A 25,556-nucleotide genomic window follows, 5' to 3' on the forward strand; every position below is an offset into this window, starting at 1 on the left:
TGAACAATCGTTGACATAGACACTTTTTCGTGATGGGTTTTTAATGCTTCCCACATTCCCTTCGCACTTAAACAATTTTTCACTACTTTAAATTGGCTCTCGTCCAGACAGAGCCCAATGTTTGCCCGCGCTTTTCGGTCTTTTGCTCTCCATTCTTCCGTCTCAGGTTCTGGCTTAGCAACAATAATCACTTCCCAAAGGTCCTCTCGCTCCAGCAGCCACTCCATACGCTGCTTCCAGGAGCCCCAGTTCGACTGGGTGAGCTTCGGCAAAGACACTTTTGCACCCTCCGCCATTTCACCGAGATTCCGCTGCGTGGCAGAAAACAAAATGAAGTCACACTCGCGCACTCGACCGATCAACCGACTGACCCGTTTTTTCTTCTAATGTCCGTCACTTTTCCGCACTTTCCTCGATCTGGGCCCATAACCTGTGGGCAGAACCAGCAGAAACGAAGCGAACCGGAGAAAACCACGAAAAAGGAATTCTTTCAATATACAAGATACACGAGGCCGAACTTGTTTCACACGGTCTTTAATAATAACTACTTACTATAGGAATACAGAATGTGGAATGGAACAAGGTATGAGAAATAACTGTACGCCTGCTACTGCTCGTAAAGCTGGTTCTGTTTTTAGTCTGCGATGTTGGCAACTGCCATTGATGTCATCATGATGATGTGAGGGGTAGGAAACGGTAGGATGGTTTATCTGGAGATAGGTGGTCGGTGATTTCTCCCACAAGACCGGCCCTCCGGAAGATCCGGAACATCCGTAAGAGTGGTCAATTCATGAAACTAGTCCTAGAACTTCACGGTTTTTTGTAGGAACACTAGTTTACGGCTTTAATTAATAGATTTGACATTGTGGCCAGAATATGGTCACAAGAAGCTACAATCCGGAACATCCGGAACAGTGGTCAAATCGTGAAACTAATCTTCGAGCTTAGCGATTATTTTTGCAAACGTTTTCTTCACCACTATTAATATTGAATTTTAATGTTGGTCAGAATACCGTTCTGGGAAGCCACTGATTGATCCTTAACAAGATCCGGAACATCCATAGAAGTGGTAAATTTATGAAACTGATCTTAGAGCTTCGAATGAATTTTATATTAAGGTAAGAATACAGTCCTGGGAAGCCACACACTAGTCCTCCGGAAGATTCGGAACATCCGTCACTTATTACAGTCAGCAACCATAGTAATTTATTATGTACCATTCAAAAAAATTCTTTCAAAATTTTGTTTTTTTTTTTCAAACAAAAACATGTTATTTAATTATCAATTGATTTAATAGTAATTTATTCACTGGCACTTTTTTTTTATATATTCACTTTAACACTCTTGGGTCATTCGTGACTTGTTCGGGGGTGAGATTTGAACTCGTGACTTTGGCGTGAGAGGTATGGATGTTAACCACTACGCCGGGGTCGCCCCCTTCACTGGCAGTATTTTTCATCGCTCAGGGACAAATCCGAATATTATCACAGAAATGGTAAAGAAACATCCTCAAATATTATTACTCAGTCGCACCGTTATGACCTTGGAACGCCTTCCAGTCATACATTTTGGAAACAGCTTCCTGAATAAGTTCTTTGTTCAATTTAACTAATAGTATGACACACCAAAAAACCGTCCACTAATGCGATTGCATGGCTTCGGAATGATCGTTTGCGTCCACTAACAGAACTTTGAACGATGGTAATACCACCCACACCACTTCCTGACGCACCACCCGAGCCACTTTCATCAACGCCACTCCGATTAGCACTTAATTCTTCGATACTATGCTCAAATGGGTCCACACTACACCCCTCATCCAATAGCGCTTCACAAAAACTGCCCGGTATAGAGCCCACTTCCACTGAACTCAATTTCTCCATTTCGGAATTTGCCGTTAAATTCATTAATAAATTAGCAAAAGAACTGTAGAACACATTACTTCAGTGTTGCTTCTACCGAGGCGGTTGGTTAACTAATTGAGAATCAACTATTTCAGAAGTTATTCAGAGATACACGACACGAGCAAAACATAATAATCGACAGCAGCAACGAAGTGGCAGTATCACGAAGTACATACCAATTCTACTAAGCCTGTGATAACTGGTAAACCGAGACTGTCGTTGACGAACAAAGAAGATATAGGAAAAATAGCAAACTGTTACGAATAGTACAAGACGGCAACGTTGCATGTCATCCGGGAGAATTCGATGGCCAAGGAAATGTGGGCAGCTCTCGAAGCGACATTTGCAACCAAGTCTATCGGATCGCACCTTATCCGGAAGCAGCTCAATCGACTGAAGCTGAAAGAAGGTGATCCGATGAGGCCACATCTACTAGCGTTCGGCGATTTGGTCCGACAGACCAAGACAGCTGGCGTGAAGCTAGACGAAACTGACCTGGTGGTTCTGCTGTTCCAGACGCTGCCAGATTCCTACGACCCTCTGGTAACCGCTCTAGAAAACATTCCGGAGCAAGATATGAAAATCGAAGTCATTAAGCAGCGGTAAGTGGATTAATGAGATGCTTTCTAAAAGAGAAATCTCAGTAAATCTTGGAAGCTCATCCATAACAGTTAGAGCTGTAAAAGGGTGTCCTCAAGGAGGTGTGCTTTCACCTCTTTTATGGTCTTTAATTGTTGGTGAACTTCTCAAAAACTTAGAAGCAATGGGCTTCGAGATAAATGGCTTTGCTGATGACATAGTCATAATAGTACGAGGAAAATTTGATAATATCATTTCAAATAGAATGCAAACTGCTTTAAATTATGTTTCGTCGTGGTGCGCTAAAGAAGGGTTGAATATAAACCCTTCTAAGACCACTATTGTACCGTTCACACGGAAAAGGAAATTTTCTATAATTAACTTAAAATTGAAAGAAACCTCTTTAGAACTTTCACGAACAGTCAAGTATCATTCTTGACAGTAAACTTAACTGGAATTCACATATAGAGCAGGTTGTTGTAAGTAAAAAAACATTTGGTAGGAAATGGGGCCTAAAACCAAAAATGATCCACTGGATTTATTTGACGATTGTAAGACCCAGAATATCCTACGCATCATTAGTTTGGTGGCCGAAAACTAATGAAAAATCGGCTCAGAAGAAGCTGGGGAGACTGCAAAGAATAGCTACTCTCTCAATAACTGGTGCAATGAACAGCACACCAAGTATTTCACTAGATGCTCTACTTTATCTAATTCGGTTGCATCAATTTATCCAATTAGAAGCTGAAAGGAGCGCTTTAAGGATTCAACGAACAAAGTACTTCCTTGAAGGTGATCTTACAGGACACCTTAGCATTTTAAAAATGTTTGATATTGATACTCTTGTATTAAACAATGCAGACTGGATGGAGAAAAAATATAATTTCGATCGTTTATACAATGCAGCAGAATTTGATCGTAATGTTTGGGAAAGTGGAGGACCAAACATCCGTCCAGGTTCAACTGTTTTTAATACAGACGGTTCAAGATTGAACAACCGTGTAGGAGCAGGGGTAACTGGTCCAGGGATTGATATCTCAATATCCATGGGTTACTGGCCAACCGTGTTACAAGCAGAATTTCAAGCAATTCTTGAATGCTCTGTAATATGCTTGCGCAGGAATTATAAACATTCGAATATCTGCATTATGTCTGATAGTCAAGCAGCATTAAATGCTTTAAAATCAGCAACATGCAATTCCAAACTCGTATGGGAATTTGCAATGTCACTTCAGAAATTGGCCTGTCAAAACCAAGTAAACTTATATTGGGTTCCTGGCCACAGTGGAATTGAAGGGAATGAAAAAGCCGATACGTTAGCCAGGCTAGGATCATCTCAGCAATTCATAGGACCAGAACCATTATGTGGAGTTTCTACTTGTTCTCTTAAAATGGAGATCAAGAAATGGAAAAAAAATGAAAGTGGAGACCAATTGGAACAACACTTCCATTGCTAGGCAGTCGAAACGGTTCATAATTCCGAACATTTCAATGACTAGCAAAATTCTTGAATTATCAAAGAAAGATCTCAGTGTCTATACTGGTTTGATAAGAGGACATTGTCCATGTAAATATCATTTGAAGCTAATAGGAAAACTTCAAGAGGATAGGTGTCGATTCTGTGGTATAGAAAAGGAAGACTCTGAACACCTGCTATGCTCTTGTGCAGCAATCTTCAATAAAAGGCGTATTTTTCTGGATAAGGGGCTGGCAGAACCCCTTGATATTTGGAATGCAGGTCCCAGTAAAGTAGTACATTTCATTCGAAATGTAATACCTGGCTGGGAAAATGCTTTTGGTCAGTCTATGTCGGTCGCTTCACAAAATAGGAGCTTCGACAGAAGCTCGGTGGTGAAGCCAACTTATTAACAAACGAGACAACGTCAAGAAGAACGATAGTGGAGCGTTTTCGGTGATCCAAAAACTGAAACAGCCGCTCGTGATCAACGTGGCAAAGGAAAGTCAATCCATTCTTGCGAAAATGGTCGGTGGAATCCAAGGCAACAGCAACAAACAGTTCCCGTTTCACGTGAAGGAACCCAAGTACCCAAAAGTTCCGCATTCAACGACTTCCAAGTTCCATAAAGTTCAAATAAAGTTCCGACAGTAATTTCTTCCCAATCAACTAAAAGTTCCGCATTCAACGATAAAACGTAGGGATGCGACACATCTCAATCTCAATTTAAGAAGGTCGGAAAATCTCACGCTAGCGAATCAATCTACGAAAAATCTGGTTTTCATCTCTTGCATCTAAATCCATCTACTCGCATCGCTCTCCACCTTTTGGCAGAAAATCTTAAAAATCTTCTTTCTATCTACTAAGTGTGCGAGTATCTCACAACAACAAAGCAAAAAATTTCCTATATCTTAGATAGTGTCACTCCCCTCGGATAAAACCCACTTTCAAATTCCATAAAGTGCATATAAAGTTCCCATAGAACTTTTTGGCTATTTTAGTAGCTATAGGGCTTTATTACGGGTGTCACTACATGGTGATAAGGAAGTGATACTCAGAATAAGAGCCGTGATTGCCGTACAAATCAAATGGGAATCACTTCACCGTGATGACAAGAGACAAATTTTCACCGTGAGGTGACATCCGTAATAAGCCGTATAGAAAGCACACGAGGAACTTCAGGTTCCAAAAAGTTCCGATGCGTACTCCTAGCAACTTGAAGTTCAAAACAAGTTCCAAAAAGCATCGCTAAGCACTTCTTAGGAACTTCAGGCAAGGCTGAAAACATGGCCACAACAAAGTTCCGAACAAGTTCCCAGCGGAACTTTTTAGCAACTAGTAGTTATGTAGGGGAATTTACGTATTCTCGGTAACCTAAGCAGCGACCTTCTTTCTATAGCCTTTTTCTCTAAGGAACGCACACATATGCAGTATTGGTTTGTTTACAATCTTTTGCTGCCAGCTGCTCTAACAATTTCAGTCGAAAGAATTGTCAAAAACTGTTTTGAAACGCTTTTACAAAGCTCCAATCTTCTCTAGTGAGAGCGAGTATTGTCGGCAACCAGTTTTTCTTCGGCAACCGTTCGATTTGAACTGCATGTAAATCTGCTGTTCTATTATCGGCAACTCGAAATCAGCTACAATTTGTAGTGCGTGTGTTGCATTTCAAGAAAACCTTGCTAGATTGCTTTTTCTCAGTGGTAAAAATATAGTCAAATTGAAGCTGAAAGCATAAAGAATCGTTTGCATGCATTCAGCGAAGTGTTTTCGTAAGAAAACCAGTGAAAATAGTGTTTCAATTTGTGTTGCCGAAAATAGTCTGCCATGCCGAAGCCGTCCTTTCCCCTACGTCAATATTAGTGGCTCAAAAAAAAAATCATGATTTTTATATTTATGCAGTGCATCAATTTTCCTTCCAAACATAAAAAAATTGAAGAGCAATTTCCTAGATTCAAACCCATGTATTCGGCATGCTATCTACGAACGCTAACCACTGCGCCACAAGTATGGTGGAATACCATGCGGGCAAACACCAATTTAAAATTCATCAAGGTGTTGTGTTTCATATTCAAGTCAGTCAGCTGGCACTGAAAACTCCAACAGTAGGCGGGACAACAGCTCACTTTTATATATCTCAGATGACGTAGTGGCTAGGGCTCTAGGATGCTAGGGCTCTCACGCAGAAGGACTGGGTTTAATTCTTCAAACAGCTCCAATACTACTACTAATACTGATAAATCAGTACACGTTAGAAATAATTTTCATTAAGACCTGACTTTAGACTTTCATAAAAGTGCTAACTATTCATAAAATTGGTGTAGACGACAAAAACCTTTTTTAACTTATTTTCGAAACGTTTTGTTCAAGCTCCGCCAGAAGCTGCTTAGAATGCTGTTCAATTATGGTACCGGAACTTTCAAGTTCTTATATCGACATAAAAATGAGGCTGCTTAGAATTCTATAGACCACCTTGAACCAAGCTGCTTAAGGGACTGTTCACTAGCTGCGTAGACATTTTTGACATAGGACTACGTCTGTGATGACACTTTGCGAAAACCAAAAATGGAACATGTAACAAAATTATGAAAGATTTTGAACATTAATAACTCAGCTGCCCCTAGACCAATTTCAATAATTTTATCACCAATCGACCAGAAATATTTCTACGCATCCATAGCAATGCTTCTGACTGATGTTTTTCAACAAGAAACGATTGAAAAAGTGGTCCTGTCAAGCTGGGCAATGTACAAATAAAAAGTGATAATTTTATCATTGTTTTTATGAAATAAACGTTCTTCCCAAACCCAGCCGTTATAATCGAGTACCACTTGGTTGCACATCATTCTGCTTTAATCTGAAAAGATATAAAAGAGCGCTGCTGTCTAGCCTCAACTTATTTTCGCTTCGGACGGCGTGGTGAGCAGGCAGCAGAAGCATCAATAGCAGCAGCAGGAAGGTGGTGCAAGGTTAGGTAGTCCACTATTCTACCCAACAAGGAACAATGACTGGTCGTGGCAAAGGAGGAAAAGGTCTTGGTAAAGGAGGTGCCAAGTGCCTGGATCGCCGTGGCGGTGTCAAACGTATCTCCGGTCTGATCTACGAGAAAACACGAGGTGTGCTGCAGGTGTTTCTGGAAAATGTGATCCGTGATGCTGTCACCTACTCTGAACACGCCAAACGTAAGCGACCTTGGATGTCGTCTACGCTTTGAAACGACAGACGCAGTCTGTGCGGTTTCGGAGGTTAAATTATCACCAACTTTTCAGGGCCAACAAGCTTACAGAGTGGAAATAGCATTTATCTGTGCCTGTTTGTTCATATTCAGAACCACACGCCCCCTAACGACCACACAAAATGCTCTCCAGAGTTGTAATCTTGTAACCAAACTTGGAAGCAGGGGTGCAAGTGATTTTGATCGATTCTCTACATAATTTCCCTTTGCTTTCAAGGTATTGATATTGGCAAACTACCCAAAGAAGAGTGTCGCTACTTGATAGCGAACTACTCATGATGCGAGAAGTCTGTGTACCTTACCGGCGTGTGCAATCAAAATTTAATGTTGTGAATGTTTCCCAAACACAGACATCAAATTGAAACACCATCGTGATTATGCATTGATTCCAATTTATACAGTAAGTGTTTCAGTGTTTATACTCCGCGTTGGATAGAGTCAATATTTGAAGTGAAACAAGTGTTTATTGAGAAATTCTGTAAAAATCTTCAAAATGTCTCAACACATGGCTGCTAAATATCTCCGCGAATATCGGAAACACGTGAGAGACCAGGATACAGGGAAACCTGCGAAACAGACACGGACCGAACGTGTCCAGGTTCGAATGTGTCGAGCTAACAAGAAAGCGGCCGAAGGTAATCCTTATTTTACGATTTATTCAATAACCGCCCAATTTCAAAAATTTGAATAATAATTTTTGGAGTTCAGTTTCTAAACCATTTATTTTGTTATCAATATGTTAGTGAATAGAGCATCAAAACAAATCTCGTAGTTCTACGTCAACAATGCGGTCGTGCTATGGATACAACCCTTAACTTTTTTGGAATTCTTGACCCCCTACTCCCCCTGCGTAGACAATTCCTAAGCAGCACACTTTGATCGAAATAAGCTGCTGCAACTTGATTGTGACTGGAATACGTTGCACACAAGGAACCACAATTGTTCAGTGACAAGGTTGTGTGACAGTGCTGCTAGGGTTGTTCATACACAATTTTTAAAATGTGTATGGGTCGTGGATGTCAGCCAAACCCCCCCTTTAAACTGTCTACGTAGTCTATGAACAGAACTATGACTGATGCAAAATTTGAAATTTCCGCTCCACAGTGCTCAAACGGTTCCAAATTGGGCCCTGATGACCCTCCCAAAATTATCATTATTAATTAGCGTTCCTTACATTTGATCAAAAAGTTGTAGTTGAGAAAATTTTCAACATACTCAGCTATCATCTTCTTTCTGGTGAATTTTGAGAAAGATATGAACCGAAATTATGGTTTCTTCATATTAATTCCCATATAAACTTCAAATGGCTTGTGCCAAGTCAGTTTCTTATCAAATGAGTTTAAACCGATTTGAAACCGTTTGAACACTGTGGAGCGAAAATTTTAAATTTTGCATCAACCTAATGAACAGTTCCTAAGCAACAAATAGCCTTTTATGAGAACCTTTGGTTACTTGGGAAGTGCTGTACATCCCGGAGTTGCGCGACAATTTGATGTCCGTGAAGAAGCTCGTCACGACCGGCGTGCAAGTGAACTTCGTCAGCAAGATCGCAATGTTGAAGAAAGACGGGGAAATTATCGCACAGCTAAGAGGTAACCTCTACGAGCTGGAAATTGACCTGGAAGGCCAAACCCCGAACTTGTGCAAGTCGGAGACAGATGAGCTCTGGCACACTTGACCAAGCAAGTAATGAATTTAGTGCTGAATTTCATGAGGGCAAACTAAGCTTCTGCAACGCTTGTGTGCAAGAGAAGCAATGCCGCGACCTTTTCAGCGGAACTCGTGATCGAGCGACCAGGACTTTGGAAAGGATCCACTCGGACGTGTGTGGTCCTATCGACCTCCCTGCTTGGAACGGATCCCGATACTTCATGAGCTTCATCGATGACCATACCCACTTTTCGGTGCTGTACATGATGCGGAGGAAGTTCGAAGTCTTCAGCATGTTCCAGGAATATGAGGCCATCGAATCGACGGTGGCATCCACGCCACAGCAGACCCAAGTAACAATTTTGGTTTTATGAGGGTTCTGTAGACCATGAATTGGACTTGTAGAACGCTTTAAAGCCTTGATAAAACTTGCAATGTTACTTGGGGAATGAAAGCGGAAAGGTTCAACCGAACTGTGGTCGAAAAGGTCCGCACTATGCTGATCGAGTCAAGCGTCCCCAAGGTAATGTGTCCCGAAGCTGTCCGTCTATCGCATCAATCGGAGCCCGACGGCAGCCCTGCCCAAGACGGTAACCCCTGCTGGGAGTAAACCGTGCTTGAAGAAACTCCGGGTGTTGAGGTGAAAAGCTTATGCTTGAATACCCGATCAGCAGTGTAAGAAGCTTTACGCGAGGAGCCGGGAGACTGTGATGGTTGCCTATGCTACAAATGGCTTCGAACTGTGGGACCGTGCCGCCAGGAAGATTATCATTGCTAGTGACGTTAAGTGCGGCGTATCCTGCTTTCCGTATCAGAAGTGTCCCGAGAAGAAGGATTCCCCACTGGTCGTGTATTTCCTTCCCGAGCCAGAGGGGGAGGTGATCATGACGGTGAGGATGGCACACTCAACCGTCCTGAGGAAATCAAACCGGATTCTGATGAAGATCACGACGCGGCTGAGGAGACTTTAGACACATTTAAGTTTCTCAATTTCCTTACTGGTTACGGAGCTGTTTCTGCCGGTCCATGCATTACATATGTCCCCAACTGGCACAACGATATCGAAGGCCGAGACGACCGTACCCATTGGCTGAAGACCATTCGAGAGGAACTGGATTTGATGGAGACGAACCGAGTATGGAAACTACAACGTTGTCCCCAGGGTGTCAAGCCGCTTCAGTCGAAATGGGCGGTGTTTCGTGTGAAGCAGAATGGCAAAGGCGAGAAGGTGCGCTACAAGGCTCCTTAAGTGGGGGAAAGGGTATTTGCAGCGTCAGGGCATCGATTATGAAGAAACCACCATCCGTACTGCACAAGCTGTCGGCGTGCGCCATCGATTCCTGTTCCTGAAGGAAGAAATATGGGCGGTACCGGACGGCGTAGAAGCTTATCCAGGCGTGGTGTACAAGCTACAGAAGTCCCTGTACGTATTAAAGTAGTCTCGCCGTTACTGGAATGAGCGGCTGAATATACAGTTACTCAAGATGGGATTCACCCGGTCATGCCACGCCACGACTACTGCTTGTATACGAGTTGCACACCAGCGAACGAGCAGGAAGAAAGCTGACTTCGATCTTGCGGCTCAAGAAGGAACTCTCTGCCGTGTTCAAGATACCGACTGCGACGAGGTGAACTATCTCCTGAGCTTGAGCTGATGTTCAACCGAGAGGAAGGAACGCTTCAAATTTTGCAAGAAGCCCAAGCAATGAAGATCCTTCAGTGATTCGGAATGGTCAACTGCATCCCGTGCAAAACTCCGGTGGAAAAAGGGCTCCAACTGAAGCATGACTGACCAGCGACAAAGGAACCGTACAGAGAGTTGTTGGGAAGAATGATGTACACAATGTTGCGAATGCGTTCGGACATTTGCTATGCGGTAAGCTACATGGGACGTTTTCAGCAGAATCCGGCCGATCAGCACTGACAGACGTTGAAGCGGATCGTACGCTACCTGAAAGGGACGCAGGGACTCAGCTAGCAGTTCAGTCGCGATGAAGCTGCAGAACCGCTGCTGGTGGGCTTTGCAGACGCAGACTGGGCAGCGGATACCGAGGGTCGAAAATTCGTTAGCGGCTTCATTTTCAAGGTCTTCGGAGCAACCGTGTCATGGTCGAGCAAGAAGCAAACGACGCTGGAAACATCTTCAAGCGAGACCGAATACGTTGCCCTAAGCGCAGCAGCATCAGAAGCGATTTGGTTGACTTGTAACCACTTATGTATACCGGCCTTTACTAGCTATTAAACTTCTCGTTCGATTAAAGACTATAAGGGACAGCCCTATGGGGTTGTACGCAATGGTGACGTAGGATTACGTAGTCTTATTTAATAAATCTTATTTTTTAAGTGAAGCGGGAGCTTGTGTTTTGTGTAGGAATAGGAATTTGAGTGGAGTTCTCTCTGTTTATACTCTTTAGTATGACGCGCTTGACATAGATGGCCCACAGCGACTCACTAAAAGCTACTGATTCCGATCAATAGCGGTGCGGCTTCTTCCTCCTTCTATGGATGCTCATGTGGGCTGCAGCTCGCTGCTTGCAGGCAGTCTTTCGTTGTGTACTGAAGAACACCACCACGCACAACGCGGTGATCGAATAAACACCGTTTGGTGAGATCGGATGAAATTCAACTTTGAAATCTGTGTTAGGGAAATAGCTTTTGGCAGACAATCGGTGATAATTTTAATTTTCATAGCAACAGTTGCACATTCGTGCAATTTTCAATAGTGATATTTTGAAAAATGATCAAGTTTCATGCGTAAAAATCTATCTGATCGATTGGTGATAAAATTATTAAAATTGATCCAGGGGCAGCTCAGTTATTAACGTTCAAAATCTTTCATAATTTTGTTACATGTTCGATTTTTGGTTTTCAAAAAGTGCACCCCAATAGTCCTACGTAACCTTTTTTCTGCAGCAACTTTTGCCATGTCTCGGCAGGTTGAGAGAGTGATTAAAAGCTCGCGCGTGAATTATTCGATGAGTTCCACTCAGATATCATAACTGTTCGACGTGGGTGCGAGTGTGAGGCGTGGAAGCCTGCGAGCTGGACCGAACCTCGCATATGATTGCGCATCTATAGTACATACCCGCCTTCCGAACCTGAGACGAAGCTTTTCTACCCAGATTGAGACCGAATCGACCACCCAACCACCCAACGGCACCCGATAAAAGTTCTACACGGTTGATCGTTCGAGACATCTGTCACCCGTCTAGATAGCTTGTGGTTGTAGTAGCCGTCGTTGGAACTGCGGCAAGTGAAAGCCACCGTTCGTTCGGTTCGAGTTCCTGTTGTCGACATCAGCCAAACGGTTCGACTCGGTGTGTGTGTTCCGGAGAGCTATACCTCGTCTGACCCGGCGTGCGCCTTGGGATTAAGCGTCATCTGCTCGAACACGTGCTGGATACTGTTCGTCCGTTTTGAACCTGCTACGGGACCTGAGCTCTGTCCTTTTCCGTGCCTTTAAATGTTTGTGTGGTCTGCCTGCTGACATCTGCAGTGAGAAACCCCGTAAGTCATCGCCCCCCTTTTTAATCCACCGGATCAAGGTCAGAACTTCTTTTTTATGAGGTCGAAGAACATTTTTTAAATAGTTGTGACGTCACCCTAACCTTAAGAGAAGATTTAAGTCCCATATAATATAGCGCACTTCAAAGTCGTTGAACTTTCTCTAAAGCTTAGTAGCTCATTTCTCGATTTGGGGAGTTAATGTCTTCTCTTAGGGAGACCGGGTTTAATAGACTAGTTTTCTCTTTTATTTGCTGAATAGTTTTCATTTCGTTATATAAAGACTTGAGTTAGTTTAGTAGTAGTAGTAAAGCGAATTCAATCGGCCCTCGTAAACGCTAATTGGGATCGGTGTTTGAGCATTATTGACCCGCACTGAAGAGAGCCTCTAGCCGGGTCTCCTGATCAGCATCAGCAGCCTCTCGAGTGACGCTTAAGCTGCTGCTTGCGAAGAGCTTAAAACATTCGTTACAGGCTGGCACGTAGAAAACCCGAGAGTTGTGAAACAAATCTAGCGGTCAGAATCATAAAGGCCTAACTTCACATAAACACATAAATCGACTGCATATAGCGGAGATCGCGGGTTGCCAACACGTCTCTGATACGAACATAGGGTTGTCTTCCTTGGGCCTCGAAACTACCGAACTTTGCTAGCTAATGCAAACTTTCACTACACTGTTTTGTGATCATTTCGGAGAACTGGTTCACTGAACTGTGGTAATATGAAGAGAAAATCTATTAAAAGAATCGATCATCGTAGTTAGGCCCTTTTGATCCTGGACGCGGCAAATGTTCCCTTCTACACTATTTACTTTAACGATTCGGATGACGTCACTTCAGTTGATGTTTACTCTCTAATGTGCTAGCCTGCAATATGTAAGCCAAATTCACCACCATTCAGTTCACTATTTCGCTCCTAGAATTTTGACATCCAGCTTAATTAATCCCAACACGCGAAGATGCACTCATTTGTCACGAGCAAAATTGTATTGCTCTTCGCCGCATCCCTTCGCCCTACCATGGCTGCTAAGCACAGTCTTTTGGAACAGTTTTCATCTGTAAAAAAAAGGGAATCTGGTGCAAATATTGCTGTAATTGAAATAAACGGGTCGCCATTAGTTCTCTCCGAAATGGTTTGTTTTCTTTTTCTTATTTGCCAACGTCAGTCGTCCTCATTCTCAAACTACCTACCAACCTACCAAGAAAGTGGAGAGCTGGGATTTCGTTCGAGTTTTCCACTGGCTTGAGTTTCATCGACTTGAAACTAGACTTCTTCGCAACTACTAAGAAACCGAACACTTTTTCCGACCGGCTGCTCCAAGGATGCAAAAGAAAAGCGATACAATAACTACAGAGAAAGCGAATACGAAAAAAATAGGAAAAACTCTGTACCTACCATCCTACAACACAACCAGCAGCAACTAGAGACGGAAAAATTAATTTCTCGCTGCTGTGCACAAATAATCTCGTTATAATCTTGTTCTACCCCTATTGAGGCTTGAGGTTGGGCTGAGGCTGAAGACGGGGGGACTCAAATACTCAACCACTATCCTCGAATGCGATTGCAGTTGAACGTCAAAAGAAACCGAATCCTCGGTGGCAATGCGCGATAAGCTTGCACCGCAGTCGTTCGAAGTCCCGCCGAACCGAATCTTCCATCCCTAGAATGGGAGGGGGAGCAACATTTCTTCATTGCTGCTTTTGGCAGCGAGCTTTTGTTATTTGTGGGTGGGTGCGCATTCGAAATTCGAAATATTACAGTTGTTGATTTATCTTTCACCCTCCAGCAGCAGCAGCAGCAGCAGCAGCATCGTCTAGAGTCAGGATGATGTTCAAGAGTCAAATTGCAGCGCTCTGTCGGGTGCAGGATCATCATGGTGATGATGCACTGTGCAGGATGCTGGTGGTGGCAGCTGTTGTATCAATACACCCTGGAGACTTAAGAGCCAAAGCCGGAGGGAGAGAGACAAAACAACTCTTGTACTACTAAGAGGTGGTTTACTCTGCCGGTGGGAAGGGCGTTGCCGAAGAGTTATGCTTATTTATGTGCAGTTTGATGCGAAGGATTACATTTTGCCTTGTAGATTCGGTTGGTGCTTTTTGGATTTTTTATTTCGTTTGTTTTTATTTTGTTCAAGTGCTAGAGCATAGCACGAATAAGGGGCGGTGCAGATGCCGATTGTCTGAGGGATGCGCGATGATCCAAACCAGATCAATGACGTTGGGAGGTCCTCGTGAAGGGATCTACGGAGAACGTAATTGTTCCATCCAAGTAATCACGATGTTCCATACAAGTAATCGCAGCAACCTACAGCTGCGACCGACATGGAAAAATTAGTCATTCGATGTGTAGATGTCAACCTGAATAAACGTATAGTAGAAGCACTCAAACTTTCTTTATTCTTTGAGAAGAACACTTCAGTTGGCGACGAGGATTTTTCTGGAAGCTCACAAGTTCAAGAAATTCCAGAATCGAACCGAGGAAGGATGGCGGCGACAAAGGAAGAACTCCAAGCAGCGATTTTGCAGCTTCTCCAGCGGTTGGCCGTTCCACAAGCAACGAACCCAGAGCAAGTTTTGGAATCCCTGTCGACGAACATCAGCGAGTTCTGCTTCGATCCGGAGAACGGCACCACATTCGAAAAATGGTTTGCCCGTTACTCGGATTTGTTTGAAAGCGACGCACGAAGTCTGGACGACGCAGCAAAAGTTAGGTTTCTGCTCCGGAAGTTGGACACTTCCTCTCACAGTCGCTACGTCAACTACATCCTTCCGAAACTACCAAAGGACGTCACGTTTGCCAATACCGTCAAGACACTCACAAAGATCTTCGGCAGACAGACCTCCGACAGACAGCTACTCAAGTCCGAGGCCGACGACAAAATCACCTATGGCGGAAAAGTCAACAGGGCATGTGAAAAGTTCAAGTTCCAGAATTTGAAGATTGATCACTTCAAGTGCTTGATTTTCGTCTGTGGTCTCAAAGCACCACGCTACGCGGACATTCGAGCAAGGCTTCTATCCCGGATTGAAAGTGAAACGGCTGATGCTCCGGTGACAATTCAAACTCAGATCGACGAGTTCCAGCGGCTCGTCAACATCAAGACGGACACTACGATGATCGAACATCCATCAAGTTCGAAGAATTCGGTCCATAGCATTTCGGAGAATAAACCCGGAAACCAGCATCGTCCACTGAAAACGGAAAGCAAGTCCACTCCTCGTACTCCATGCTGGCAGTGTGGTCAGATGCACTATGTCCGTGACTGTCCATTTTCTGATCATCTCTGCAAGGTATGTAACCACATCGGTCATAAAGAAGGCTACTGTAGCTGCATCAAGAAGTCTTCAAGCGACTCTTCAACTCAACCTCGAGAGAAGAAGCAGTTCCAGAAGAAGGCCGGTCCCAGATCTCAAGCCAAGGGAATTTTCGTGAAGCACATCGCAAACAGCAACCGGAAACGCAAGTATGTGACCATCAACATCAACGGTGTCATGACTTCGCTACAACTGGATTCTGCAAGTGATATCACGGTGATTTCCAAGAAAACTTGGCAGCAACTGAAACGACCAAAGCTAACTCCATCATCGATTGAAGCCTCCAACGCATCTGGTGGACCACTCGCTCTCATCGGACATGGTCAAGCGTAGTCAGTGTTTCTTAACGTCATCACCAGATCTCAACGTAATGGGTATTGATTGGATCGACATGTTCAACCTGTGGTCGGTTCCGTTCGATACTCTCTGCAATCAAGTTTCTGCTGTTTCGCCGAAGCTAGAGCACAGCTGCAAGCCGAGCATCCGGCGGTTTTCGACGACTCACTGGGCCACTGCAAGAAAACCAAGGTAAAGTTATTCCTCAAACCTAACGCCAAACCAGTTTTCTGTTCGAAGCGACCAGTTCCGTTCAACACGATTCCGCTGGTGGATGCAGAATTAACACGTCTTCCGTCTCTGGGAATCATCAAGCCGATCGATTTCTCAGATTGGGCCGCTCCGATTGTAGCAGTACGCAAGCCGAATGGTAAAGTTTGCATCTGTGCGGACTACTCCACGGGACTCAATGAAGCGCTTGAAGCAAACCACTATCCTCTACCTGCCCCGGAGGAGATCTTCGCACAGCTCAACGAAAGCACCATATTCAGCATCATCGACCTTTCCGATGCATACCTGCAAGTGGAAGTAGATGAAGAATTGAAGAAGCTCCTCACCATAAACACGCATCGAGGCCTCTTCCAATTCAACCGGCTCGCTCCAGGGGTGAAGTCAGCGCCTGGAACATTCCAAAGCTGGTTGACAGCATCATAGTCGACATTCCTGGTGTTCGGTCGTTTCTCGACGACGCTATCATCTTCGGAAGAACCTGGGAGGAACACAAGGCGTCACTAGACAAGCTACTACAACGTCTAGGGGAAAATGGGTTCCATGTCAAGCTGGAAAAGTGCCATTTCTTCCAAACCGAAATCAGATATTTGGGGCATATCGTCGATCGAAACGGCATCCGTCCGGATCCAGAGAAGCTTCAAGCCATCGCCTCTATTCCGGCACCCACCAATGTTTCCGAAGTGCGATCGTTCCTGGGAGCCGTTAATTTCTACAGCAGATTCGTGCGCAACATCCATGAACTTCGTCATCCTCTCGACCAATTACTCAAGAAGGATTCGAAGTGGCAGTGGAATTCCGATTGCCAACGGTCTTTTGAGCAATTCAAGCAAGTCCTGCAGTCCAATCATCGTAGCAGCGGACGCCTCCAGCACGGGCATCGGTGCAGTCATCTTCCATGAATTTTCGAATGGACATCTGAAGGCAATCCAGCACGCATCAAGATCCATCACTCCAGCGGTGAAAGGTTACGGGCAGCCGGAAAAAGAAGCACTTGCACTAATATATGCGGTAACGAAGTTTCACAAGTGCCTCCTTGGGCGCAGATTGGATCGAAGAAAGGCATTCCTTTGCACACCGCAAATCGACTTCAACAATGGGCATTGATGCTTCTCAACTACGACTTCGACATTCGGCACGTGTCTACCAACGACTTCGGATGCGCCGATATGCTGTCAAGACTCACCGACCGTTCTAAGCAGCAAGAAGAGGAGTACGTTGTGGCAGCGATATCCCTAGAAAAAGACATGGTGAGCATTATTCAAAACACTATCGAGCAGGTACCAGTTTCGTTCGCAGACATCAAAAGCACAACACAGGCAGATGAACCACTACAAGCGGTGCTGCAGTTCATTCGTGAGGGTTGGCCAAACGATGCACGATCAGTCGAAGATCCAGAGATTCGAGTCTACTTCAACAGGCGGGAGTCTCTCACCAACGTCGATGGCTGTATACTGTTCCACGACAGGCTAGTCGTTCCGAGGAAGTTCAGAAGGCAAATCTTGAAGCAGTTTCAAGACGGACATCCCGGCATGGTACGAATAAAATCTATTGCACGCAGTTTCGTTTACTGGCCCGGAATCGACAATGACATCGAGAATTTCGTCCGGCAAGCACCAGTCAAAACAACGCTTGAATCGTGGCCCATCCCTGATAAGCCATGGTCACGCATCCATATTGACTACGCAGGACCTGTGGACGGCGTATTTTTCCTGGTTGTTGTCGACCCATACACCAAATGGCCCGAAGTATACGCAACTAAAACCACAACGACAAGAACAACAATCAAGCTACTTACTCAAACGTTCGCAACATTTGGCGTGCCAGAAACCATCGTCTCAGATAATGGTACCCAGTTCACCAGCTACGAGTTCAAGAATTTCTGTGAGAATCAAGGCATTCACCACGTCCGCACAGCACCATTCCATCCTCAATCAAATGGGACACTTGAAGCGCACTCTTCGGAAGATTCGATCGGCAAGAGACACACTGGAGGAAGCATTGCAGACGTTTTTGCAAGTTTACAGGTCAACACCAACGGCTGACCTAGGTGAAAAGTCTCCTGCAGAAATAATGTCCGGACGAACGGTCCGCACAGTTTCGTCAATGCTACTACCGCAACACAACCGTACATCAGCAGCACAACCGAAAGCAACAAGCGTTTCAACAAGAACATGGAGCGATTTCGAGGCAGTTCGTTCCGGGTGATGCTGTATATGCTCAAGTCCATCAAGCAAATTCCTGGAAATGGCAGGCTACCACAGTAATCGAGCATGTCGGAAAAGTCAACTACAACGTTTTCCTGGAGGATAATCAGCGGCTCATCCGTTCTCATGCCAATCAACTGAAGCAACGTGCGGTCGAATCTGGTCCAGATCCTAGTCTGTTATCGGTATTCTTCGACGGTTTTGGCCTAGACGTACCATCCGTTCCAGCAACGATACCGGCTGCAGTGCCCGACGAACTTGGTCCAGTTGATGAAGAGCTTGGAAGTGATGAGGCGGAGTATTTTTCGGATGATAGTGAGGCAGACAATCCACCACAGCAAGATCCAGTACCAGTTCCACCAGCAACAAGGGAACGCCGGCAGACTCGTTTACCAGCTAGATTCGAGGAGTACTGGATGAATTAAGAGGGGAGATGTTCCATCCAAGTAATCACGATGTTCCATTCAAGTAATCGCAGCAACCTACCGCTGCGACCGACATGGAAAAATTAGTCATTCGAAGTGTAGATGTCAAGGAAGGATTAGCCCAGATGCCATTTGACCGAATGCTATTGGGCCTTATTACGGGTGTCACTACATGGTGATAAGGAAGTGATACTCATAATAAGAGCCGTGATTGCCATACAAATCAAATGCGAATCACTTCACCGTGACGACAAGTGACAAGTTTTCATCGTGCGGTGACATCCGTAATAAGCCCCATTATGTCGAATGCTATTTGGCCGATTGTGATTAAGTCGAAGGGGTCACTAGGTGTAGTGAGCCATTTAATCAACATTTAAGTATCTTTCAAACTGTACAAGTATGCTTCAAATTTGCATGATGTTCAACTCCAATTATCAATTTACCGATTTTTTTCCAGGAATTTCGAAAATATTCCTGGTTGTGCGATACACATTCAAAACATTTGAATTAAGCTTAAAAACGAATGCAGTTGGGCCGAAATGATCACTAAGTGTCGTGTATGTGGGTTGAACGAATAATAAAACACGTGATTTTACTTTCGACGACCGTACAAGAGTTTATTCACGAAACCTCGTTAGAGAAAATTGATTTAAAAAGACGGACTTGGAAATAGGGTTTTTGATCGAATTTCCGTCCCGCACAAGAACAACCCACCCTTTACCTCCTTTTTTTGAACGGATTTGAACGAAAAAAATTGAAAATTTCTCTCTTAAATTTATTCACCTTTCCATACGTTTCGTTGGATTTGATAAAGAGTCACAAATTTTTGACATATTGATTAAAATCTAATACTTTTTGATTCGTTCTACGAGTTTCAATAAATCATTTTGTTCGACCATTTTTCACAGAGATGGCGCTATTCCGCTGGTATGAAGTGATAAAAATCTTCATATAGAAATTGAGAGAAGTGGGAATAATTCGCTTTCGGTGCATATTCAGGTCAAATAAAGTGAACGACAACATAAAGAAATTAATCAGAGACTTTGTCGTTCAGTTTTTTCCCGAAAATTATTGTTAAACAAGCTACAATTAAATAAAAAATGATTTTCCCCCATACAGTTTTACCTGCTTTACTACCAGTTCCCAGAGAGACAAAAAATTCAAATTTGAGAGAGAAAATTCTCTCTCACGACCTGAATCTCTCAACATGCCATGTATTTTGTTGACACTCCATTTGTGATTTCCCTTTCACAGATTACAAAATAGAGTACCTGACACCACAAAACATGTCTGGTACCTTTATATATGCATTTGCTTTAACATTTGAAGTCCCTCCTTTTTTACATATTCTGCGCAAAAGATACTTTATGCCCCGCCCCATACATAAAATTCGGCGGGAAATTATGTGAGGGGTGAACTGTTTTGTGTGCAGAATGTGTAAAAAAGGAGGGACTTCGAATAATAATCTAAATGCATGTATAGAGGTATCATACATGTTTTGCGCTGCAGTGTCGTCTGTGAACAATTATAGGAAAACAGATTGTGAGTAGTTTCCGATAGATGTCACCGCAAACAACAGCTGTGACATCTGATGGAACATGAGTGCAGAAGCTTGGCAAAATGATCAATTCCGTCCTAACGCATTGAAACGCCTTAAGATTTTCTTCGTCCTATGGATAAACGTAGAAAAAGGGGATTCGCTAGGGGCGCTTCTTTTGTTTTGAGAACAATGAGCGTAAATATTCATACAATGCGCTCTAATAGGATTTATGTTGTAGCTAATGAACTAACGCATCTGAACAAACCTATTATTGATTTGTGCATGGTGACATCATTGATATTATTGATCTTTTCTGTTTGATAGAACGGAAATGGGCGATTACAACGAAGTAGTGCTCTACCACGGAGAACAAATTCGTTAAGTTAAGAGAACAATTCTAATAGTTACTTTCACATGGAAAAATATTGTTGTTTGAAAGAAACCTATAGTTATTCCAACATTAATTTGACCGTCAACTCAATCATATCTACCTAATAGATTCAACTGTTCATCTTATACTCAATTCAAATATAACTTTGATCAATTATAACAACCGTCAAATGTAATTTATTTATATAATTTGGTCTTCAGTGATCATCATATTAATTTGTGATGCGTAGAGCAGGCGATAAGATAGCTGGCTCTCACGCAGATGAACACGGTTCAAATCTAAGTTGAATGTTCTTCTTGTTCACTTTTTTATGATTTTGCAGTTGTGTTATTGAGACCGATAAAGAAGCAAAACAAACTTCCTTAATATGTCGATAATAAAGAGCAGTTCGTTTAATAAACATTGTAAAATTTTGCTTTCCTAACAATAGTTTTCTTGAATCAACTAAAGCATAGTTGTATTTTGAAGTTTGACGTTTGTTCATCTACTGAAAAATATAGTTGAGCCAACCGAGGAGCCAACTATAAACTATAGTTATTGCCCTCTATATCGAGGGGGACGACACATCTAAATCTCAAGTTTAGATGCTTAACAAATCTCCAACTAGCAAATCAATCTTCGAAAAATCTTCTTTCATTTCTCGCATCTACTTGCATCGCGCATCATCTTTTTGCAGGAAATGTTCAGAATCATCGTCAATCTTCTTTCTATCTACATCGTAGATAGAGTCGTCCCCCTCGCTCTATATATAGTTAAATCAACTATAGTTTCGGGTTAGCTCTAAAACAATTGAACAATATAGTTATTTTTACCGGACATATAATTACGTCTGCTATAATTTGTTCTCCGTGACCCTACGTGTCTTGTTACTTTTTAACGTCTTGTTCAAAATACTAAAGTTAACGGCGCCGGTGGTGTAGTGGTAAGCGTGATTACCTCTCACCCCAGCAGGCCTGGGTTCAATCCCAGTCGGCGCCGCCGGGATGTTCTGAGGCATAACATCTCTGATCACGCCTTCCTTCGGATGGGAAGTAAAGCCGTTGGTCCCCGGTTCATGAGTTGATGGGTCGATAGGTAGGGTCCAGGTGTGGGAGCTGCCTTCCTGGCCCGTCGGTAGCATTGGTGCTCAGCACGGAAAACAAGATCGACGGAAAAAAAAACAAACCAAAAAAATACTAAAGAAAAAGGAAAACTGTCATTGGCAAGAATGTCAATACACTGAAAGAAATGTGAATCGAGTAAATATTGGAAAGTACATACATAACATTTTCTTCCCTCCTATATGGAGAATATTTGGCAGGTGGGCGACGTTGTCTAGTTGAACGGCGAAGCATCGGCGGTGAGTTCTCTCAACCATGCTGTGGACTAGCACACGGTGTCACATACTCTGTATCTGGTGAATCGGACGAAATAGAAGATCTCCTACTGGATACCGGACTACCCTGTGGTTCCTGTGACGCCACTATGTCTCCGTGAAAACGCAATCGCCGCAATGATTCACCTTGAACATCAACATCCCTTGCTTCGCGTTATCTTCTTCGCATTACAAGCTTATTGCATATCGCATATTAGCTTATTGCGTGCTCTCAACTTAGTGTTCTAGATGCACTTCCACAGTTATTAATTGAGAGCTTTCGATGCCTGTACCATTTTTGCATTGGTATAATTGTGTGGCAAGTCCAATCATACTTCTATGCCCAGGGAAGTCGAGAAATTTTCCAACCCGAAAAATGCCTAGACCGGACCGGGAATCGAACCCAGCCACCTCCAGCATGGTCTTGCTTTGTAGCTGCGCCTTTACCGACTGAGCTAAGGGAGGCCCCGCGTTATCTGCACTCGTTGTTACGCTCGTCGTTACGTTGTTGAATCTGATCGACATGACGTTTTAAAGCTGTGTTCCATTTGGAAAATAAATTAAGATGTTCGAAAATCCCTCTGTTGTTGATCGGCCGATGTTCGAGAAAGCGTCTGTCAAACTTGATTCCTTGTCTGTCAGAAATAAGTCTGCTGGAATAGCAGGTTTATTTGAAAAATTTTCATCTGTCAAATTTAAGTAAAAATTCACCAAACGGAACACAGTCTAAGTGTTAGCCGTTGTAAACAATGTCGTAGTGAAGATCTCCCAAACGCGTAGCTATTACTCCTGGAATCCACTTATCCATTCGAATATTTCGGAAAGAAAGTAAATCGGCTGCCCCGAGCTGATTACACGGAACGTCGAATCGAAACCTACACGTTGTTTCTCCGAGACTTTGCAGCTGAACTCCAGAGATCCAGTCGTGTCCGGATACTTCGACCCACAAACATTTTCGATGGAGATTCCCTGGTTTCGCTGTGAGGAGCTTTTCGGTACTGGCGCCAAATCTCGTTTATGTCAGGGGATGGATATAGCTGTCATATCGCTTAAGTTTGCTGCGTACCGAACATCTGCAACGTTGTCAGCGGTACCATGATATGTTTTGTTGTTTTGATGTTGAGTACGTGTATTCAGCTATATGTCAAACCCCTGGTTTATGTCCGCCTTCAAGGACCCTTTTGTTGTATTCATTGCCTTGAGAGCTTACTTCACGGTTTGCACGTACCGCTCCGCTTGGCTGTTTGTCGCTGGATGGTAAGGTGCCGAAAGCTAATGGAATTTCGCCCCACTCTTCTGCAGAAATGACTTGAACTCCAGAGCGGTGGACTGTGCACCATATGCGGAAAATAGGTCATCGAGCATGTTTATTGTTGCTGCTGTTGTCGTCGATGTAGTAGTTTTAAACCATTTGCTGTAAGCATCGACAACAATTGGCAGCATAGTGTACGCCACTGGTCCGTTATCGATATGCACGCGTTTGTTTGCCATTTGCTCAATATCCGATTAATACCTGGCCAATAAACGAAGGATCTGGCTAGACCTTTCATTCTAACGACACATGGCTACAACGACTACATGGAGATCGTTCAGAATTGCTTGTCACTACTCTGTGCTCGAATAGGAAGCAGTTAGCTGCTAGCTTCCGGAGCCTTGTAGCCTGACTGCGCAAGATTTCGACCCGACTCCAGATCTAGTACTATTTTCTCGAGGTGAAGGAAGGTCTCTCGTGCTATGTGGTCAGCTCGTACTGGCAGTTGCTGTATTTGATTTAAAGCAAACTGATCGAATTCGTCTGCAACATTTCCTTCCATGGGAGCCAAGATGCTGTTGATGTCGGATTGCGTAGATTTGCTGGGTATTCTGGAGCAGTAATCAGCGTTCGTGTTTTGGTTTGTTGGCTTATACCGAAGACAACAAATCAAGAAGACTGACAACCCTTCCATTTTCTTATACGAACACTATGAGACAGGTAAAATCGCGTCATCTGCCGCTCAAAGGTAAATGCTTCGAACAAATTTGATAGCAAAGATTACAACCTCTGAATAATGGTTTGTGTTTTTGCTAATTTGTCTATGCATTGCTTCCACCTTCACTCAAGTGCAGTGCTATTGTATCTGTCGCTTGAATTCTGGCAAAGTTGCCAGTCTTCTTGATATGATGTCTTCGCTTATACACAATGTCGAAATTAAAATGGGCTAGGTAATCAGCGTAATTTGCCATCCGATTGATGCAGAGTGTGGGCAGAGATTTTCGAATTTATTTGCGAGCGCACAGATGGTGAAAAAAACTTCTTCAATGCCCACACGATGGCGAGAGCTTCCTTATCGATATGAGGATATCGCTGTTCATTGTTGGTCATGCTGGCATACGCTATCGGTCATTCCATTCCGTTATTCAGTCGGTGTGAAAGCACAGCACCTAGACCGGTTTTGCTAGCATCCGTTGCCAAAATTAATGGTAATGTTGGGTCACACTGCATCAAGACTTGGGGTGAGATCAGAAAATCCTTCAAATCTCTGTAAGCATTGTCAGCTTCGGATGTCCATTTGAACGAGTCTGCAAGAAGCATATCGCGCAAACTTCTGACACTAGAAGAAAGATTTGGTATAAATGCGCTGTAATAGGTAGCTTTACCTATGAAAAGCTGAAATTCTTCGGGAGTAATCAGTCGCGGTGCATCCCTGGTGGCTTCGATATGCTTATCCGATTTGTGTAGTCCATGACGATCAATTTTGTGACCCAGACATTTAAGCGATGGTGTGGCGAAGACGCATTTCGACCGGTTGCAACGATCTGTGGCTCACCGACTCGTACCCTGACCTTTGGAAACAAAGCTTGGTAGTGCCCATTCCAAAAAGAAACGCGACAAGTGGAGAAGCCTCCTCCTTTAGGCCGATTGCGCTCACTTACTGCGCGGCAAAAGTGATGGAGAGAATGGTAAATCGTCGTCTCCGGCAGTCCCTGGAGTCAAAAGGCCTCCTTGAAGAACAGCAGCATGCGGTCCGGCAAGGACACGGCTCCTCTACTTATTTATCCCTTCCACGCCTGCAGACGCCACATGTGTGGAAATTGGAATCCTCCCTTTCCGTTATCGATCTGCTGCAGCCATTGCTATGAAAGCTGCAGCCCTCGCCGCTAAGACATCCGGGAACCATGCGGTCTTTCTCCTTAACAAGGGAACAGAGCCCTCCGCACTGCTGTCAACCTTGATCTCCCCCCGGTGGCCAGGGTCCACAGGCATGTAGAGAAAAGTTGGCGATCTAACGTAATCAAAATAGATAAGCAGATTAACACTCAGAATACGGTGGGTAAAAAACTTTACGCCGACTACGAAGCCTCCGAAAAACGGGTAACGGCAAGTTTGCAATGGCACAACTTAGCCATTTCTTAATGAATTTCAAAAATGGATGTACCTTTAGAATTCCTAGG

At 43.7% G+C, this 25,556-nt stretch overlaps 1 protein-coding gene across 1 annotated transcript in view; it reads left to right on the forward strand.

The window, feature by feature from the left end:
• Positions 1 to 25,556, forward strand: part of LOC135713327 (neuronal acetylcholine receptor subunit alpha-7-like) — a 727,825-nt gene that overhangs the window by 557,964 nt on the left and 144,305 nt on the right. The window lies entirely within an intron of this gene.

Source organism: Ochlerotatus camptorhynchus, unplaced genomic scaffold (assembly GCF_037179485.1).
Source record: "Ochlerotatus camptorhynchus isolate MF236.1 unplaced genomic scaffold, CSIRO-AGI_Acam_v1.1 ptg000550l, whole genome shotgun sequence".
Taxonomy (NCBI): domain Eukaryota; kingdom Metazoa; phylum Arthropoda; class Insecta; order Diptera; family Culicidae; genus Ochlerotatus; species Ochlerotatus camptorhynchus.